A 19547-nucleotide genomic window follows, 5' to 3' on the forward strand; every position below is an offset into this window, starting at 1 on the left:
AGACTGAGTAATATTCCATTGTATGTATGTACCAATTTTGTTTGTCTTTTCATCTGTTACTGGACACTTGGGTTGCTTCCACCTTTTGGCTGTTGTAAACACTACTATTGTGAACATGGGTTTACAATTTTCTATTCTAGTCCATGCTTTTAATTCTTTGGGGTTTCTACCCAGAAATGGAATTGTTGGATTATATGTAACTCTATGTTTAATTTATTAAGTAAACACCATACTACTGTTTTTCCACACCAGCTGTACTATATACAGTAACATTAACAGTGTACAATGGTCCAATTTTCCACATCCTCATCAACATTTATGAAAATAGCTTTTTGAAAATAGCCATAATGAGTATAAAATGGTATATCATGGTTTTAATTTGCACTTTCCCAATGATTAAACATGTTGGGATCTTTTCATGTGCTTCTTGTCCATTTATATATCTTCTTTAGAAAAATATCCATTCAGGTTCTTTGCCTTTTGTTGTTGTGTTGTTGCTGCAGGGTTGGGAGGATCCTGGGGATTTAACTTAGGGGCACTTGACCACTGAGCCACATCCCCAGCCTTGTATTTTATTTAGAGACAGGGTCTCACTGAGTTGCTTACCACCTTGCTATTGATGAGGCTGGCTTTGAACCCACAATCCTTCTGCCTCAGCCTCCCAAACCACTGGGATTTCAGGTGTGCACCCTGAACCTGGCTGCCTATTTTTTAATTGGGTTGTTTTTTATTGTTGAGTTTTAAGCATTCTTTATATATTCTGGATGTTAATCCCACATCAGGTATATGATTTGCAAATACTTTCTCTCATTCTGTGGGATCCTGTCATTTTATTGTCCATTGATGCAAAACAATTTTTAATTTCGATGGTCCAATTTATTTTATTTTAGCTTTTTAAAAAATTTTTTTGGTACCAGTGATTGAACCCAGGGGTGCTTATCCACTGAGCCATATCCCCATCCTTTTTTATTTTTTTATTTTGAGACAGAGTCTCGCTAGAACCTCAGTAAGTTGCTGAGGCTGGCTTTGAATTCAGGATCCTCCTTCCTCAGCCTCCCAAACCACTGGGATTACAGGCATGCACCACCATGCAAAGCTATTTTATTCTTTTGTTGCCTATTGTCAGTCAGTATTTAAGAATAAAAAGTGAAAGATACTAATAAATATTTCTTCTCTATTTGAAACATATTTTACTTTTGATTGTAAAAATGATCTCTATCCTCTATTAACATGCATGCATGAACAGACAGTCCTATCTATGTATAATCGAATAAGTAAATTAACATTTTGGAACAGTTCAATTTTAGGTGATTTTCCTGTTTCCAGACATTTTCTTGAAGCAAGCAAACTAGCTAATGGTTTTTAATTTTTTCTAGCTAAATGCAGATAATGAAAGAGAAGAAGGAGAAGAGTTTGAAGACAATATGGATGTTTTTGATGACAGCAGTTCCAGTCCTTCTGGTACCTTAAGAAATTATCCACTCACCTGCAAAGTTGTTTATTCCTACAAGGTTTGTATTAAGATATTGCTGATATTAAATTGTGACAAACCTAAAGATACATGTGACTGTGTCTACCCAGCTTCTCACAGGACACCTAGCATAATGTTAGTATTCAGTTAATATCTAAAGGAACGAAACATAATGATGAAGAGTTTAAGCTCTGATATTAGATTTCTTGAGTTAAATCCTGTCTCACTGCTTATGAACTACATGAGGTTACTCTAGTCAGCCTCTTAATTTCTATGAGCCTCAGTTTCCTTATCTACATGATGGGGATAATATTGTAAAATAAATGTGAAGATTAAATGAGAGATTACCTTTATAGCAAAGCACTTGGCATAGTACCTAGTTCAGTAAATACAGTATATTCAGTAAATACAGCTCTTACCCTTACTCTCTATTGCCTGCTTGGCATAAACCCTCCATTAGAATGAACCTCAAAATTCATATCAAAATAAAATTGTTTCCCAAAGCAGTTTTTAATACTTTGCCTTTACTCATCCTAATATAATTCCCTCTTGTCCATATTGAGCAGGAAATCTGGATTAACAGATGCCAGAATTTCCAAACTTGGTTTGGTATAATAGTTCTTACTCTCTCTCATCCTTTCCTGCTTATCCAATTACTTTATATTCAACACAAAGTAAATGGTGTTTCAATTTTCCAGTTCCTTTCTTTCCCTCACTCCCACATTCAGTCTGTCAGCCAGTCCTGTTGTGCCCACCTCCACAACATATCCTGAATCTATTCACTTTTCACCATATTTACTGCTCTCATCTTTATCTAGGCCATTTCTTTGATTGTTATAAGATGGGGATGAGCCCTCATAATTAGGCTTCTTTGACACTAGCTTCCCAACGATCCATTTTCCAGCTACAATTATTTTTTACATATAAAGGAGTTAATTCCATCCCCTTTTCTAAAAAAAACCCTTTTTAAGCTTTAAATGTTAATTCCATTCCTTTTCCTAAAAAACCGTTCCCAGCCCGAACTCTTCACTGGAATCCGTAATGTCTAGCCTGATCGGACTACAGGCATTCTCCCCAGCTTTATGTCAGGCCATTCCTCCACTTCACACACTCAGTACACTGGCCACTCTGGCTGCCTTTCTGGCTTCAAAAGTACCAGGTTCCTTCCTGAGTACACATCTTTGCACTTGTTGTTCCCTCTGATTAGAACTGTGTCTCCCCATATATCTGTTGACTGCCCTTATCTTCATTGTAGTTCAACTCAAATAGCCTCCAAAGGTCACCTCAGCCACCTAAACACATAGCTAGCTCTTTACTACTCTATCCCATAACACTGTTTTGTTCACCATACTGTCATCTCTCACTCAACTACGGGAATATGATCTGAGAAATGCAGCATTTGGTGACTTTATCGTCATTCAAACATTGTAGAGTGAGCTTATACGAATCTAGATGGTATAGCCTAATAGACACCTAGCCTGTGTGGTAGAGATATATTATTTCTGTTCATCAGACCATGACGAACAAAACAACATGAGATTAAATCAAGCACAAGATAAACTCATGCAATCCAAAGATGCAATAAACGTGACATGTACAAGGCTACTGTTGGCCAGCATAAATTGTTTTACAGTAAACTTGTTTTTTTAGTAAGTAGAGATTACACACCAAAATAATGATTAAAAGTATATTAAATATAAACTAAAACCTAGTTGTTTATTATCATTATCAAATACTATATACTATACATAATTATGTGTGCTGTACATATATATGATTGGCAGCATGGTGGATTTGTTTACACTAATGATGCCACAGACATATGAATAATATGTTATACTGTGACATCATGATGGCTACAATGCTGTTTTTTAATTTTTCATCTCCATTATAATTTTATGGGACCACCATATATGTGTGATCCAGTGTTGACCAAAATGTCATTATGTGGTACATGACTGTATAGCTCTTAGTGCCAGCCAGATTAAGTCTTACTTGTCTTCATATTTCTTTGCCTGGTTCCCCATTAAAGGCTTATGAAAGTATAAACTTTGTGTTTGTACCTTTTCTGTGTCATGAGCTCCTGGGACAATGCCTGGCACACAGTGGGTCTTGGATTAATAATTGTGAAATTAATAAGTGAATGATGTAAGGAAGGCATGAGCAAATGAATCCTTTTCTGGCCCCTATACTGATAGAGAAAGCAAGAGGAAAAGGTTAATGCTAAGGAATAACAACAGAGGGACTGTTCTGAGAGACTCTTTAACTGTCATACACTGGGCACTCTCACTCCACTCCCCAGTCCTGTGTTGCCAAAAGCTGGCATTATATACTTTTCAGTATCAGCTATTCCTGGGTTTTTTGAGTTTAACATCATTTCATTATATTTAAATTCATAATACTTGCTGTTTTCTTTAAAAAGTTAGGGTTTTTTCCTAGTGTACATTGTTTTGATAATGTTTTGAAATTTTGAAATCATCTTCTAAGAAATTTGGGGATATTTTACAGGACATTTTTAAACTAGGGTTCAGAATGTTTTCTGATATCACCTCTCCTTGTTATATTTACATGAAAGTTTCAAAACTAATTAAGATCCTTAGATGGAGAGAGTTCTAAGTGTCTAAATTGTTTTAAACAGCTCACATTCAGGCTGGGGTTGTGGCTCAGTGGCAGAACGCTCACCTAGCACGTGCAAGACCTGGGTTTAATCCTTAGCACCACATAAAAATAAATAAATAAAATAAAGATATTGTGTCCAACTACAATTAAAAAATAAATATTAAAAAAAAAACAGCTCACATTCACCCATTGATCTATCACAGTACCTCCATTAATCTATCCCAGATACGTCTCTGTGAAACCAGACTATCAGAATCTATTTAGGGCTGAGTGCAGTGGTGCATGCCTGTAATCCCAGCAGTTCAGGAGACTGAGGCAGGAGGATCATGAGTTCAAAGCCATCCTCAGTAATTAGCAAGGCCCTAAGCAACTCAGTGAGACCCTATCTCTAAACAAAATATAAAAAGGGGCTGGGGATGTGGCTTAGTAGTGAAGCGCCCCTGGGTTCAATCCTCAATACAAAAAAAAAAACAAACAGAATCTATTTAGTCAGTTAATCATGAGCTAAAACTGAGTGCACAATATGTGATAACTTTTGTGATATAAGAATTAATATGACACTATCCCTGCCATCCAGGAATAGACAGACTACGCAGTAGTTAAATAAATTTTACAGACAAGATGGCATTTAAATTAAATCATAATCTAGACTTTTCTAGGTAGAGAGAGAAGATAGGGAAAGGAAGGATCCTTCTAAGCAAAGGGAACAGCAGATATGGAAACTGGGATGAGAGGATAGGGTGTTGAGAACAGTTTACTTTTGGATGTGTAGGAGCGCTGAGAGGTGGGGAGTAACAGAAGATCTAAAGGCATTTGCTGTCAGATAATAAAGGGCCTTGTATACTAGGCTCAGGAGTTCGGTTTTTATTCTGGACTTTAAGGAGATAACTTTGGTATTTGTGTAGAAACTCAGGAGGATAAATTAGAATAGAGAGATCAGCTGGGCACAGTGGCCCAGGCCCATAGTCCCAACTACTTGGAATGCTGAAGCAGGAGGAAGATGGCTTGAAACCGGGGTATTCAAGGCCATCCTCATAGCAAAACTCCATTGCAATGAATGAATGAATGGAAAAAAGAGAAAGAGATTGACTTTGAGCCTAATCATGATTTCTGTGGCCTACACCAATAAAAAAGGACTAGATGAACCTGGTGAGAACACAGAAAAGCTATATTTAATATTCAGATTCAAAAGCTTTAAAAGTATTCATAACTTTTAACCTTATTAATATCCATCCTAAGGAAATGAGCCACAATATAGAAAATGTTTTACATACAAAATATTCTTTCAGGGTTTGGGATATAGTTCAGTGGTAGAGTGCCTACCTAGCAATGTGTGAGGCCCTAGGTTTGATCCCCAGTACTGCAACAACACAAAAGTGTTCTTTCATTATCTTCTACTTTATAATAGCTCACAGTTTGCTATGGAGTTTTGTAACAGACTGAAACATATTAGGACTTAAGGAGACATTGTGAGACCTTGCATATATTTAATAGCCATTGACTGACCACTTGCTGCCTATAGTTGGAATAAGTGAGAAATACAGTCCCCGCCTTAAGTCATTCTAATAGGGAACTCATAAGGACTAGCAGTGAGCTAGAGCACCATGGTAGTCAGTGTGTGATGGACTCATGGAGTCTTAATGAAAGGAAGAAGCAACTGGCTCATTGCCAGTGGTCTGAGAAAGAGAGCTGGGCCACAAGTCATGAGAAGCTACTGCTTCTTTGTTCATTTCAATCTCTTCAATAACCCTACAAAGAAGATATTATCAGAAAACACCATTTATTCAGCAAACAATTACTTGAGCATCTTTTTATACAAATACTTTGCTCTTTCTAGGGCCTGTGATGTAGCACTGATCAAAACAGACAAAAATCTGTCTTTATGGCACTTATGTTCTGGTAGAAAAAAAGAAAGAAAGAAAACTGAGACTCAGATGGTCTCTTTCCCATAGAAACAAGACTGAAACTAGACTTTTATACCTATAATAATCAAATCCATTCATCAGATAGGAAAGCTGGAACAGAGCAGGACAGACAAAAGGAGCAGCCGGGTATAAGCATAGAAGCAAGAGAGACATGGTGCACCTAGACCACAGGGAAGAGTGTGCTGGTCCAGGGTACCCCGAGGCTCACAGGGCCCAGACTCTAGGTCTTGATTGCCATGTAGAGGAAAACCTTGTACAAAAGTTGTCATTGGTGTGTGGTGTCAGCACAGTCATGCTAGTGTCTGCTTCTGCTAGAAGACTCCTGCTGCACTGGGCCTCAATGGCTGTTGCACAAGGACAGCAACATATCCTGCTTTGCTCTCACACAGGGTAGAGACTGGTATGGTTGTATTGAGACTTTTTAAGTCTTGGCATGTAATTTAGGAAAACGGCTTTACTACAGAAGTACCTTTTACTGGTATATTCAGGACACAATGTGGTTTTAGAGTAGCAAAGAAATTCCATTGGAAAAGCTATCAAGAGTAAATGTGGACCAACACTAATTATCTCATTCAACAATTTATCCAATGCTTAAATCCTGAAATTGCCCATATTTACCTCCTGTTGACTAATGATCTTGGCAGTGTCACATGGCCCTCTCGTATGCTGTCTTTTTTGTAGGATGATGTTTTTGTATATGCTGAATTAATTATATAAAAAATATCCTCCAAGCTATTTGGCTTTTTTTATTTCAAGAACAGTAATAACTTACCTATCACTCTTCAGACTAAATGTTATAAAACATCTTCTTTTTTAATAGAGAATCTTTATCATATAGACTTAACTCATTTAATTCCAAATTTTAAGATGCATTAAGCCTGATTTTTCTTTTTTACAAAGAGTGCTGCACGTCCACATCCCAATAAATAATAAAGAACTAAATTATTTTCCTCAAAAAAGAATAATTGAGGCCAAAATTGACTCCTCTGCTGTGTATAACTATGAAGAACAAATTTTTAAAAAGAGTAAATGAGACAATTTCTATCAGGTCCCCTCTCATCCTGCAGGAGTTCTGTCTCTTTTCTTTTCAATTAAATAAATTCTCTTTTACACTTAAAAAAAAAGTAAATAAGTGGGTTTCATATATTGACATAAGAGGTAATTTACTTAAAATCTGGTCCTGGAGTGGCTGGGGATATAGCTCAGTGGTAGGGTATTTGCCTAGCATGTGTGAGGTTTTGGGTTCAAACCCTAATACTGAGGGGAGAAAATCTAGTCTTATAGTATTCTCTGGTTTATCACCCATTTTCAAGACTGTTTTTGTCTTAAGGAGCTATGGTAGCTTCAGAATCTGGGTTTTGATGAAATGTTTAAACCTTGCAAAATGTGGAGTGAATCATAGAAACTGACTAACTTTCTTGCCCAATTTTTGCTTGTGTAACTTGGAGATATTTTACACTTTGAAATTGTGAGATTTGAAAAACTATATGGTCTCAGTTGACAATTTTAACTGATCTTGGGACTTGGGGGAAGCTTTTAAGGCTTTTACCAGAGAGCCAGAAGATACTCACAAGGCCACCTGTTAATATGACATACAAGGCTCTTTAGGAAGCAAAGCCAAACAGACTCTCCAACCCCTCTGTGGAGCCTCTGAGAGTCTCCTCTCAGGTTTTGTTGTCCTAAGGGAAAATCTGGTGACTGGTGCTATCAGGGACAATAAAGCCATCACAGATTGTGTAGAACCTCTAAGGATCAACCCAGTCTTCATACTAATATTGGAGCATAATCCAAATTTTGCCTGATCTCAATCATGGCCTTTCCCACAATTTTCCTCTTTGGGCCACTATTTTATAGCAATTCCAGATCAACCCTCGGCATTGCTTAACCTCCATCCAATCCATGTACATAGCCCTTTGCATTTTCCATGCACCTCCATGGTAGCCTTTGGTAGCACTTCCGTTTCAGTGCCTTCTCCTCTGCCTGTGCTTCCCAAGTCGTCATGGTTCTGTGCTTATTCATCCTACATTAACACCCCAATCCTCAAGAGAATGGCAGGACTGTCATTTTGAAGAAATGGAGGCTGAGTAACTTACCACTAGGTACCTGAGCTGAAGCTGGAACCCACATCCTTCACTTCCAGCCCAGTGCTGATCACTGATCTGATTGCCTCCTGAGGATCCAGTTTTAGTTGCAGTTTTATTTTGTTTCATTTTTTTAGAGTAAAACTTCACCTCATTATGATAGTTTTACAGCATTGAAATTTTTATGTTTCTCAAAATCATTTCAATATTTTGATCCCCAGTTTTTGTTCTGACCAGCTCACATCTGCTCTTTATCTAACCTTTTTAATTTTGTCCATGACCATCCTCCATTGCAGGCTTCTCAACCAGATGAGTTGACCATTGAGGAACATGAGGTGTTAGAAGTGATTGAAGATGGAGATATGGAAGACTGGGTAAAGGTATATTCCTTTGCTCATATCGCCCCTCTTGTGACATTTTTAGGAGTTTGTTTTGGTTCTTATTATGTCCGGTCCAAACCTTTGTGTGTGCAAACCTGTTTTGTAACCATGTCTTTTACCCAGGCTCGAAATAAAGTTGGCCAAGTGGGTTATGTGCCAGAAAAGTACCTACAGTTTCCCACCTCGAACAGCCTACTGAGCATGCTGCAGTCCTTGGCCGCTTTGGACAGTCGGTCACACACATCCAGCAATTCCACGGAAGCAGAACTCGTTTCAGGCAGCCTCAACGGAGATGCCAGTGGTAAAGACTGAAACAAGGCACACTTTATTTGGTCACATTTGACCTAAACTGTATTACCCTAGGAGTAAGCCTTCAGTAGGTTAAAAAGCACTTTCTTCCTGTTTTTTGTTTCCCTGTTTTGATGACAGTGAGTAAAAAAATTACAACTTTGAGTGGTGCTCTCTGAGTTGTCATGTGAGCATAGGGGTGGTTGCAAAAGCAGCCTTGACTGTCTTTGTTCTTAACCAGATTTGTCTCTCTCTTGCTTTCTAGTCTGTTTTGTGAAAGCACTTTATGATTATGAGGGCCAAACAGATGATGAGCTATCTTTTCCTGAGGGAGCAATCATTCGTATCTTGAACAAAGAGAACCAAGATGACGATGGCTTCTGGGAAGGGGAATTCAATGGGCGAATTGGAGTGTTTTCATCGGTGCTAGTTGAAGAACTTTCAGCCTCAGAAAATGGTGATACTCCATGGATGAAAGAGATTCAGGTACCAGAGTGGGGAGAGCTGAATTTTATAATGTTTAAAGGGATGGAGGTGTGGCTCAGTGGTGGAATGTTTACCTAGTACGTTCAAGGTTTGATCCCTAGCACTGCTGAAAAGAAGAAAAGAACAGCTGCTTTAAAACATGATTAAAGAAAATAACTCCCTAGGGTCTCTTGAACCAGGCAAAAGTGGGTTGCAGTCTCTCTGCCTCACCCTCCCTGTTCCAGTCCTCAATTGCCAGATGTCTATATAGCTGAATTTCAGAAACCAGAGACTTGACGGTCAGACCCTTGTGGGATATGACCCTATTATGCCTTCATTCTTCTGCATTCTGTGAATCTATTAACCAAAATACTAAATCGTATATAGCATATCAAAGGTTGGTTTGGTGGAGAGAGAAAAAACAAATCAGAGAGAGAATGTGTTATGTCCATGGTTAGTTTATGTGGTACAACTCTGAGGTAGCTCTTTGTTCTATCACACTCAGAGCCCTACCACATAACCCAGGGCCTGCCAGAGCCCCTGTCCCACAATAAAGGGGCTGTAAGGTTTTGCTCATCAGTAGGAAACTTGCATTTACAGGAAGTCCTAATTTATTCAGTTCAGTTTTTCTCTGGGGATCTGTTACAGCAGCCTGGCAGATAGAAGAATAAAGTGTTTGCCAATCTTGTTTGCGTGATAATAACTTAGCCTCACATACAAGAAGCTCAGCCAGTTATTGTATCTTCATATGTAAAAACAGTACAATTTGTCCCCTTTTTTGTTCTTCCTTAGCTTTGTTGAATTGACTAATTTATCATATTTTCAATTAAAAAAGAAAAGTTTAGAGAATGGTTTGAATTGGTAACTGTTTGAAGATAAACTAAAATCAGTAATATAATGAGATCTATGATAGGAAACTGTTAAATGCATCATGAAACAGTTTGGGGTAGTTATTTTAGGTCTATTTGCTGATGAGCAAAAGGCTGACAAGCTTTAACAGTCATAATTTAGTCCCAGAGAAAAGGAATGTGTGTTCAGCAGCAGAGAAGAAGCCAGCTCTCTTTCCTGAGGCCAAGAGCACCTGGTAACCTTGCCTCCTTCCATGCAGATCTCTCCTTCCCCCAAGCCGCAAACATCCCTGCCTCCGCTACCGCTGTATGACCAGCCTCCCAGCAGTCCTTACCCCAGCCCGGATAAGAGGAGTGCCCAGCTCTTCCCCCGTCTCCTTCAACAAATGGTAAGGGTCCTCTGGGCAGGGTCTGAGTGCATTTTATTGCACAACACCACATAAATTGAGCTTTTTAATTCTCTCCCTTAGAAAATAGCCTCCATGCTGAGTCACCAGGATTCTCACAGGCATCAAGGCATACTCCTGAGACCTCATATGGCAAACTCCTGCCTGTAAGTCTCCTAGCTGGCAGGGTTATAGAATGCATAGTTCTTCCAAATCAAAATCAGCCCCTGTGTGTTGCCAAACAAGGATGAAATGAATTTGGGAAGGTAAAAAGATTGATTGAGGGGCTGGGGTTGTGGCTCAGAGGTAGAACGCTCGCCTAGCATGCATGAGTCACTGGGTTCAATCCTCAGCACCACATAAAAATAAAATTTTGTGTCCACCTATAACTAAAAAATAAATTTAAAAAAAGAGCGATTAAAAAGGCTAAGTGGGTTATGTGCCAGAAAAGTATCTACAGTTTCCCACCTCAAACAGCCTCGACAGCTCTAAAGTCAATTCATCTTGGATCATTTAGTTTATACTGGAACACTTCTCACTGACATGGTAAGATCACAAGATAACCACTGTGCAGGTGTATTTCAATTGTATTTCAAACTCTAGGAACATTGAAGTAGTATAATTGTAACATAAAAACAATTGTTTTAGCAAGTGTTTATTAAGAATCTATTTTCCAGGCCGTATTTGCCTCTTTGAGGAGCATTGAAATACACTAAATGACCTCAAAGAACTCCTGTTCTCAGGGATATATTCTGACAAATAGTTACCTATGCTCACCCTTCACTTTACTGCCATCTTAGTTCCACTACCACTCCTCTTCAAGGTCATGGCTTTCATACTGGTAATCCAGTGGACCCTTTGCAATTCTGTTTTCCTTGACCTTTATCACCATTTCTTGAACCACTAGGTTGATTCATTAAGCAGATGTGCTTTGAGTTCCTTATTAATGACTTGGGTCTTAATATTTTTTTTATACTGGGGAATAAATCCAGGGGCACTATACCACTGAGTTATAGCCCCAGCCCTTTTTATTTATTTATTTTTTCAGACAGAGTCTTACTAAATTGCTCAGGCTGGCCTCAACTTGTGATACTCATGCCTCAACCTCCTGGGTAGTTGGGATTACAGGCTGGGCCACCACACCTGGCAGGGACTTGGGTCTTGATTCTAAATGTGATTGAAAGCCATTGTGAGGTATGAAGCAGGGCAGTGTTGTGATTAGTTTTGTATTTTAAACACATATTTATGGCTACCAAGTGGAGACCAATAAAAGGTGGCAGAACTGATACAGGAGCCATTAGGAGGATGTAGCAGTTGTCCAAGCAAGAGGCATTAGTAACATGGGCTGGTGGGTAAGAGTAGAAATGGAGAAATCGGGGCTAATTTTCTTGTCCACCACACTTTGCTGGCTGGCTCTATACTATACCTCCAGCTCTTCCTTTTCATTGACCTTAGCAGGTTTCTCCTCCTCTCTCCATCTCTGCTGATACTTTTCATGATCCTGTCCCTAGACTGCTTCTCCTGAAGTCATTCAACATATTCTCCCCAAGTTACCTATTCCCATGACTGTGAGAACCAAATCCCAGAATCATGTCTCTCAGTGAGTTTCAGACTTGTGGTAATCTCAACTTATATGTCTGAGACCAACCCCCAAAACTCAGCAAAAATTAGTGAATTACCTTCCCTCCAAGACATGTTCCTTCTTCCATTTTGCCTGTCTTGGTGAATGGATCCTCTATCCTACCAGTGCTCTGGAGGCATTCCTCAGACCTTCCTGGCCTACCTGCAGTCATCACCAGGTCTTGCCAGGTTTACCTTGGATACAGGTCTCAAAACTCTTCACTGTTCTGCTTCCACCATTCCTGGTATCTAGTTCAGCTCACATCAGCCTTCATTCTGAAAAGTCTGGAAAGTCTCCTATGTTGTCAGCTCACTTGTCCTGTTGCCCACTTCCAATCTCTTCTCCAAACTGTTATCTGAGACATCTTTTCATGGATCTGATATGCCTTACAATCCATCAAAGACTCCCCTGCCTACAGAGTAAAGCCCAGATTTCTTTTTTTTAAATATAGGGTTTTTTTAATATTTATATTTTAGGTGTAGATGGACACAACACAATGCCTTCATTTTTATGTGGTGCTGAAAATCAAACCCGGGTCCCACCCATGCTAGGCAAGCGCTCTACGCTGAGCTACAATCCCAGCCCAAGCCCAGATTTCTTATAACATGTCTCAACAAGGCCCTTCATTTCTTGCCCCAGCCTGCCTCTCCAGCCTTCTCTCTTAGAACTGACTCCCAAGACATGCTGAAATGTCTTATTTCCCTAAGTATTGCGCTCTTGCCTTCCAGGCTTTAGCTTTGGAGAAGGATTTTAGGGCTTTAGTAACTGTTGTGCCCAGGGCTTTTAGCCCAGGCAGCAGTCTCATTTGTAGACTTGACATTTCATCCAGAACAGTACCTGCTTTTCGGGGTGGGAAATTTACACTGAAAGTATGTGCCCATGTCATTGGATAGAGGACTGGTTGGACTTTGCAGATGCTCCAGCCTGAGTCTGGAAGCTGACTTACAAACCAAGACTTTGTTCTTTACTCAGGTCCGAGCGGCTCCCCCTCCACCCACACAGAACCACCGAAGGCCAGCAGAGAAGATGGAGGATGTGGAGATCACAATGGTGTGACTATGGGCTTGCCCTTTGTTACCGCTACAATCAAGGCCAGGCTTGGAGTTTGGCCCATCCTGTTGTTTAGGCACCTTTGCATGATGGTGACTCTTTAACAGAGCAAAACCAAGGCAGATTCTCTGTGACTGGGTGGCCTGGTGAACTCCTCCCATGTTTTGAATATTTTGTGCCTTTTTTTGTTGTTGTCATTTTCTATGTCATCTGTCCTACCATAGCACAAATCCTAGTGGGCCCTAGAAGCAGAGGGGAGTAGCCCTCATGCCTAACAATGGTCCATTTTTATAGGAGATTCCAGACCAGGCCTCATTCCAGGGAATAGTCACAGAATTCTGATCATGTGTGCTCGTACAGTATATTACTGTGGCCACAAGGATGTGGCAAAAATCTCATCATTCTTCAAGTGGCTTTTGCTCATCTGATTAAGTATTAATCAGATTCTGTTGGCTCCAAAAGGAAACAGAAGGAGGGATTCAGGAGAGGCTGGCTCCTTCCCGAAGTTCGTCCCCAGATGAAGAGTGAAACCATACCGGGAAAAAGTGGACTGCCCATTGCATTAGCGCCAGTTGCATTAACGCACATCTCTTCCACAACTAACAGATTTAAAATAATAACAGTGTCCTTTGTATTAATATTTATGCCATTCATTTAGTATTAGTGGGGCTAATCTGGAGGGGGCTAAACTAGTAGCCTCATCTTGCCCATCACATAGACTAATAGAAAGGAGGCTACGGCCACAGCAGAGATGGAGCTTCCAGATCTGAAATGAGCCGGTTTAATGTTCTTTTTGTCTTTGGACATTTTTCAACTCAGTTTTTACAGCATATACTCTTCTGACCAATATCTTTAGAACCTGAGTGTCTGATAAATTAAGGACACATGGCTGCTTGTTGAGCTTCTCTATCGGGGAGGTCCCTAGCACTATTTTGTTCAAAAGCTAGTGCACTGACCCAGACAGCCTGGTCGCTGTTGGTATAGACAAGCTGTCACTCATGAATAATGCAGCTCCAGGTCCTCCCTGATGCTTCCTAGGAAGGAAGAACATGTGGGCCTGTGGAGGAAACTAGCTTCCTGAGCAAGAAAAGACTCTGACTGCACATCCCACACAAGTGCAGACTGATGAGGAAGAGGAGCCTTCTGCGAGTCCCAGGAGAGCTGGGGGTGGGAGGGGTGCTCAGCAGTCTTCAGCACTGGGAACAGCGTGGGGCTCTGCTTTCCACCCATGGAAGGTAGGGAGTGTGTTACCTAGGGACTGAGGGAGGCTTGCCTGTTGCTTTTCTGTTTTGGCTAAGAAATCACATTTTTTAGAATTTAATCCAAAAGTTGTATTATGCTTTGAAAATCCCATCCCTCTTAAGAATCTTTAGAAACTTGAAATGCTCACCAAACATCCCTGTGGGATTTTTGACAAAATGTAGGGTCTGAACCGAAGAAGTTTTCAGTTATTCATTTGATCACTTCAGTAAAAATACCCCTTGACTGTTGGCTATGGTTTTGGTTTTTCGCATTTTGTAAACTGTTGATCTACTTGAGGTCTTCTTATGTTTATCAAACTTATTCTTAAGTTTAAAAAAGCAATTAAAAGGGTGGTTTTTTAAAGATTTTACAATTTGTGGAAATGTTACAAATCTAAAAAGTGCTTATTAAATAGAGCAGTTCAACTTGCCACCCAGTCTTCTACTCTTTCTTTAGCTAGCCAAATTATCCTTGAATTTGGATTTTTCACAACTTCAGAAAGTTGTTGAAGTCTTTTGTTAGATCTTAAAATGTTTCTTGGAAGAGCTGCTAATTTTATTTTTAAAAACAAAGTTGTAAAAATATGCCTCCGTTTTAAAAAAATAATCCCTCCCTCCAGGACATGTAACCCAGCATCACCATGCACAGGGCAGGGCTCAGAAGGAGTCTCTGTGCAGATGCGCTTTCTTTACAGTGGCTGTAAAAAATTTGTATTTATTATGTATAAAATATTGAATAATAAAAAAATGGAATTAAGTTTTCCAAGTTTCCTTTTAAAAAGGTTTGGTTCAACAGGCTTTTCCCAAAATACCATGTTTCTTACAAAGATACTCTTGGGCCCTCCTTTACAGCATTTAACAAATTCGGAGAGCAAGTAAATACACCATGGGACACAGACCCAGAGACCACTTTTGTGCCAGGTATGATATCCTGGGTCCTAAAGATGGAAAGAAATAACTAATGGTCTTTGCTTTCAAGGTTCTTTCCCAGTGGGGAAAAAAGACGGCTACATAACAATGAGGACAATATTATGAGACATGCTGGAAAGAAAGGGCAGCAGCATGCTGGTGAGCTAAGGAGGGAGCCTGGAGGATGTGACCACTGGCTTCCTGGATGTGGTCATTCTGGATGCTTCTCCCCTTTCCCACAGCTACATCCTACGAAGTAATGAACTGAGTGTGTATAAGGACATTTTATTGGTCCCAAGAAGGATATATCAAGTATGCAGCACAGGGTGGTCTCCACATACTCCTCACATCATTTCTCCCACCTCCTGGGTCCTCACCTTAATAACTGAGATCCTCGATAGTCTCCTGCTGTACAGGAACACACAGGTCCCTCAAGAGGCCTGTGTGAAGGGATGTGTGTGAGGTGTCCAGCCATAAATCTGGGACACAGAATATTTCCATCTTCTGCTTTCCCTGCAGTGCAGGCTGCTCACATTTGAGATGGCTGTTAGCACTGGAGGCTTAGTCTGTGACCAGGGGCAAAGTTCAGCTAATTGCCCCATCCCAGTGTCGCAGCTAACCGTAGGCCTCCTTCATCTTAGGAACAAGCTTGATGCGGGCAAGCCAGACTCCCAGCATATGGCTTGCAGCACTTCCTCTCTGACCCCACCACCCAGCCCACGTCCACAAGCCACACAGAAACCATGTGATGTCATCTGGCTTCAGCCCTGATGCTGTTAAATGAGTGATCCTCCCTCCAACCTGCTGCAACCCCAACTTTAAAAGAAATGGAATGAGTGATTTCGAAGAGTTTATCCAACTCTTATTCTGGATCAGTTCAGTTATTCTAAGATACAAGTAAAAATATCACACAGCAGGTCACCGTAGCTGAGAACAGACCATGTAGATAGGCTTCTTGGAAGGCAAGCATGCTCACCACTCCACCACCAACACTGTTCAGCCATGGCTGAAGATTTCTTAGAATAACAAAAAAATGAAAAGAAAATTCCAGCAATTGGACTCATCCACTGGCACAAACTGTCATGCTCCAGGTTGTAATGACATCTCAGGCTGTACTAGTCACTGCCGAGGGAACCCAGCCACAGTTTTTGGTTTTGGTTCCAGTTACTGCCCAGCCCTCTTCAAGTAGCTTTATGACAAAATCTGGCAGCTCTGAAACCTTTGCATTTGTTTTGTTCATTGTAAAGTTTTTCCTGACAGAAATATAACCAAATAATAGAAATTTTAGATTAAAAGGAAGAGAGTTAAAGTTTGTCCTGAAACCCCACCACTTGACACAACCAATTGAGTTTCCACCTAGGTTCTTCCTATGTTTGCTTTGTTCCTGACTGATCTGCCAAGAACCATATGAATGCCAAAGAGCATCTTGTTCCTGGACTATTTTCCCTTGGTCCCAGTGGCCAAAAAAAAACCACACATAGTCCTTATGCCATGTCTGTTTCTGAGAACTCTGATCTGGGAATATCTTCCTGAAGTGTTTTATCCTGAAGCATTGCAGAAATGAACCCATGAGTAGGGTCCACACCCCTTCCACACTGTACCAAACACTTACCACAGCTGGCTGCTGGGAGGGGCAGGAAGAAATGGGGGGAAGAGACTGTGTGCAAGCCCTGAGCTATCTCAGATTTGCCCTGAGGGGCTGAGGCTCAGCCCTTCACCTTTCTAGGCCTCATTTTCTTCATCTTTGAAGGTAGGAGTGAGAAGGTAATGCAAACTTCCTAAAGTCCAAAAGGATCAAATAATATAATGTACAGATGAGCTGAAGATATTATTTCAGAGAAAGCCTAAAACCAGAGGTGGTGTGTCTGAAGATAGCAATATTCACACATTCTCACAAGTGGGTCCATACCTTGTGTCAAGATTCCTTCAGAAACCAACTCTGTTACTCTGTCCATTCAGCAAACTACTGTACCAGGCTATGTTCTGGGCACAGGAGTTCAGCCCCTGCACAAACAGGCTCACATAAGGTGGGGGAGTCTCAAGAAAACAGAGGAGCCAGGGCTAGGAGATGACCAAGGGGTAGTAGGTACCAGAACAAGGGTGTCTGTCATTTAAGGCCTCAGATTAGGCAGGGCAGTTGGAGGTACTTAGGCCTACAGAAGAGCTATGTCACCTGGCTGATGGGGTGGGGAGAGCCTTGGAACAGGAAGTTTGACAGATGGCAATATAGAGCCTGGAAGCCACTGTGATTTGCCTCAGTTCTGCTGTGTGACCCAGAACAAGCTCCTGCCCTCTCTTGGGGCATCAGTTCATGTACGTGGCAAGTGTACAGGTCATTCCAGTTTGACTAGGGACCTAAACTCAGGCAGACAGCACCCAAATGCCTGAGTACTAGAACCCCAAACACTAGGGTTGGGGGTGTGGCTCAGTGATAGAGTACTTGCCTGGCCTGCATGAGGCTCTAGGTTCCATCCCAGCACTACCAATAAAAAGAAAAGGGCTGGGGTTGTGACTCGGTGGTAGAGCACTTGCCTAGCATGTGTGAGGCAATGGGTTCGATTCTCAGCACCACAAATAAAGTCCATTGACAACTAAGAAAATATTAAAAAAAAAAAACAAAAACAAACTTGAGCACTGACTTCTGAAAGGCCTAGAGAGGTCTTTATCATTAGCCCCTTTGAGCACCTGCCCTGGGCATCTGTGGCCTCTCCCTCCAGTCTGCCTCTCCTTTCAGATCTGCTCCTCCAGGAAGCACAGAAATTTAAGGTGGACATGTACTCCATGAGGCCACACCATCCCACAGTGTATGATCAGGCCTGCCCCCATAAGTGGAAGGAAGGCCTTCAGGGAAGCTGGGGTCAGGGAGGCTGCCATCCCAGAGAGCGAGTCCCGTCATCTCCTGGGCTGTCTGAGCAGTCTGTGATGTGCTGAGCTGTGCCTTCCAGTGAGGCACTTAATCTGAACGGCAAGTTTCCTTCTCTCCGTTGTTCCTGCCTCCCCCTCACTTTGAAGGACACTAACCCTCCTGGCTTTAAGGGTCAGAATTGAAGAGAGAAGATGCAGGGAGGAAGCCCAGTTAGACACAAAGCTGGAATCACCCCCACTCTGGTAGTGGTGGTAGTTGTGGTGGCTGAAGTGGGGGGCACGGTGCATCACTGCCCAGGGAGCCTAAAGTCTGACATTTGTATGATGAATGCAGTCACAATGCAGGTGTGTGCAAGTGTGATCTTGACTCAACCTCTGAGCCTCATCTTTTCTCATCTGTAAAATAGGTGATAACCATATCACAAGTTGGTTGAGAGGAACAAATGAAATTACCGGAAGTACACTGGAGGCTGACACGTTAAGTACTTAGTAATGGTGGCCACTGGGACATCATTGGTTTTTTTCAGCCATCAGTCTCTGGGGGGGAGGCTGGTGAAAGGACTCCTCAGAGACCAGACAGCTGGTGACCCCTGATGGCCACTAGGGACCAGAGCGGTAGGGCTGGGGCAGGGGTGAGGGGAGCTAGATTATTGAACTCACAGAGTGCCTGCATAGGAGAACTTAATGACTTCATAAACATTCCCTGAGGTTTCTCTGAGCCAGACCTGATCCCAGGGAACATTCTGTTCCCATCCTGGCCTATTTCAAGAGCTCCATGGCTTATAATGGAGGGAGGCTGATAACAAACAAGAAAGGGTAGGACCAAGCCTGGTAGATGAGGAAAGGGCTGTCAGTAGGGGAATCCTGAAGGACGAATTTTACTTGTGGGCTGGGAGGGACAAGAACATTCTGGATAGAGAAAAGCACATGCAAGTCACATTCAGAATAGCAAGGGAATGAAGATGCAGGCCAACAGGGTGACTTCCAAAGGCTAGATTTCAAGCTGAGGGGTTCTTCTGAAGGCAGCAGGGAAAATTCAAAGAGTTGGCAACTTAGAAAGTCACTGGCTCTGGCAAGTACGGGACTGGGAGGAGACAGTGAGTCTAGAAGGTGGCCTGTAGTGGCAGCAGGGATGGAGAGAAGCATGAGGCACAGCAGCCTCAGGATCTGGTACTATGAGGGGCAGAGGTCACATGCACAGATGACAGGAGGCAGCTGGGTATGGCATCCAGAGTTCAGGACTGCCGTGCCAGGAGAAGTAGGCAATCTGGGAGCAATGAGTAGATTTTGCCATTTGGCCAACACCTTTCTGTCTTCACTGACCTGTGCCAAGCCCTAGGCTACAGAAAGAAATGGGGTGCTGGGTTCTGCCCTGTGAGTTCAGCCTGGACTGGGGCA

The 19547-nt window shown here is 41.6% G+C and overlaps 1 pseudogene; it reads left to right on the plus strand.

The window, feature by feature from the left end:
• LOC143641094 (F-BAR and double SH3 domains protein 2-like) overlaps nucleotides 1-13140 on the plus strand; it is a 130853-nt pseudogene extending 117713 nt beyond the window's left edge.
• The last annotated feature ends 6407 nt before the right edge of the window (nucleotides 13141-19547 follow it).

This window comes from Callospermophilus lateralis, unplaced genomic scaffold (genome assembly GCF_048772815.1).
Source record: "Callospermophilus lateralis isolate mCalLat2 unplaced genomic scaffold, mCalLat2.hap1 Scaffold_84, whole genome shotgun sequence".
Classification (NCBI taxonomy): Eukaryota; Metazoa; Chordata; class Mammalia; order Rodentia; family Sciuridae; genus Callospermophilus; species Callospermophilus lateralis.